Source organism: Penaeus vannamei, chromosome 5 (assembly GCF_042767895.1).
Source record: "Penaeus vannamei isolate JL-2024 chromosome 5, ASM4276789v1, whole genome shotgun sequence".
NCBI classification, from domain to species: Eukaryota; Metazoa; Arthropoda; class Malacostraca; order Decapoda; family Penaeidae; genus Penaeus; species Penaeus vannamei.
The window spans coordinates 25,685,539-25,688,038 of NC_091553.1; the positions used below are offsets into that span (position 1 = coordinate 25,685,539).

The window sequence follows — 2,500 nt, forward strand, 5'->3', positions numbered from 1 at the left end:
GGTCGGGTCGGGTCTGGCCAGGTAGGGTTGGGTCTGGCCAGGTAGGGTTGGGTCTGGCCGGGTAGGGCTGGGTCTGGCCGGGTCGGGTTGGGTCTAGCTGGGTCGGGTTGGGTCTGGCCAGGTTGGATCAGGTCTGGCCTTGGTCTGGTCTGGTTGCAGGTGTAAGTGCTAGTGTGAGTGCAAATGTGAGTGTGTGCATAGTATATTTTTGATGTGCATGTGCATTCATATTTGTGTGAATGTGGGTGTGAGTGTGGCTGTGGCTGTGCTTGTGGTTGTGGCTGTGGTTGTGGTTGTGGTTGTGGTTGTGGCTGTGACTATGGCCATGGCTGTGGCTGTGGCTGTGGCTGTGGCTGTGGTTGTGATTGTGGTTGTGGCTGTGGTTGTGGTTGTGACTATGGCCATGGCTGTGGCTGTGGGTGAGAGTGCAAGTGCTAGTGTGAGTGCAAATGTGTGTGCATGAGAGAGTTAATGGGAGCCTAAGTATATCACTGATCAAGAAAAGTAGCTAAAATAATCACTGGACAAGCAGTTCACAACACCCACCTTAATTTCCTTCCCTGTTATTACAAATGTTTGTTTTTTTTTAACTCCCTTCAAGGCACAACACGCAATCATCCTTCATCATTAAGAAGTAATGATGAAGTGTTTAGATTTACACTATCATTTTTACAAATCCAATAACAGCTTACTTTACCACTACTTAACATAAAGATTAACATAACCACAGGTGACGTGACTGAATAAGAATCTAAAGATTATTTAAAAAAGAATCATTTTACATAAAATATGACACATACAATTAATGAACCAACAAGACTAAAACCTATCAATGGTAAAAGCTGGTGACCCAAAGCACTCTTGTGAGCTGAAGTCAAAATACTACTTTTAATCCAGTCTGGAAACTTTGTTTGGTGTACACATAAGACAATACTTTGAAATATTTTGGCACATGAGATAGGGAGGTCAGCCATATTTTGGTGCCATGGCCTAACATGGTATTGTTCTTCACTGCAAATAGAACCATTTGATTGATCCTCCACTAACATACATTGTTTATAAGAAGCACACTGACAAGTCTAATACAATTAATCAGAATTCATAAATATAAATAAAGGCCCAGTGTGCTCTGAAGTTAAAAAGTTTGCATGTGAGATTTCATGTATAAACAACAAAGTTGGTAGCCTGGCTCTTAATATAATAATAGTGATGATAACAATTTCTTGCCCAAATAGTAAATATAATAACACTAACCATAGTAATTTTTAAGAAATTATATTTGTAGAAATAATAACAATAAAAATAAAAATTATAATAATAATGATAATGATAATAATAATAATAAAAATAATATAAAATAATAATAAAATAATAATAACATCAGTAAGAATAACAATAATAACATCAGTAAGAATAACAATAATAACATCAGTAAGAATAACAATAATAACAGAAGTAGTTATAACAATAACAATAATAATAATAATAATAATAATAATAATAATAATAATAATAATAATAATAATTAATGATAATAATAACAACAACTACAACAATAATGACAACAATAAAAATCAAAATAATAATGACAATGATGGTAAAGAGGACAAGATAAATATAAGAGAAACAGTGGAAGAGGAAGTGGGAGGGAAAGCACAATGAGAATGAAACAGAGAGAATCGGGAAAAGGAGGTGAAAACAGAGAAGGAACCAAATGTTTGAGAGAGACTCACCTACAGACATGGATGTTTGTTTGGTCAGTGCATTCGAAAGGACCTCCCATTTGTCCTTCACATGCAATTTGTAGATTATTAGAAAAACCTCGTTTTATTTATCAGTATTATCACATTAGAGTTTTGTCTTAAACTACTAATATGGTTACATGCCTATAGTAAATTTTGGTCATCGATACTGAAGAAATCAAATGCATAAAAAATCCTATACGATTGAATATCACTGATAAATCCTATGCCGAGATGTGTTTTGTGCGTTCCAAAAGGCCCCAGCAAAGTCATTGCTGCTGACTGATTATCTGTCTCCTTTAAACTCCTTTCCTCCATATCTAATAGGATTCTGAAACACAACTTTCTTTTACATTAATGTTTTACATCCATCTTTAAGCTCTGTCAAACCTATAGGAAACTCTACTGTTGCTTCTATTAATCACGCACTCAAATATATTTTTAAAAACTAATATCCTATCCAAGAATACAAAGTCTATATATATATATAGAGCCACATACATGATTACAATCTTATCACAGAATCTAATCTAAGTAACAACAGTTTTAATATTCTATCATGCTTCAGCAAAAGGGTCCTACTCCCTTAGCTTGCTACTAGGTTTACATATGATTATTATCATTACCTTTAATATTTAATGGATGACTGCACATACAACCGTCCTGGAAATTGTTGCTGTAAATAAATAAAACTAACTTTTCCCTCACCTAAATTCTACGTTTTGGGGATTTTTGCTGTAATTGTCTAACATTATTGA

General features: G+C 34.7%; 1 protein-coding gene across 3 annotated transcripts in view; it reads right to left on the bottom strand.

Annotated features, from left to right (window-relative positions):
* LOC113816905 (arrestin domain-containing protein 2) overlaps nt 1-2,500 on the bottom strand; it is a 43,608-nt gene that overhangs the window by 2,195 nt on the left and 38,913 nt on the right. For 2 of the 3 annotated variants that reach the window (XR_011398581.1, XM_070121961.1), the window contains one exon: nt 1-2,500. This exon is cut by the window's left edge and continues 2,195 nt beyond it; it is cut by the window's right edge. The gene's annotated coding sequence lies outside the window, so the exon portion shown is untranslated. The other variant, XR_011398580.1, reaches the window with a different exon arrangement.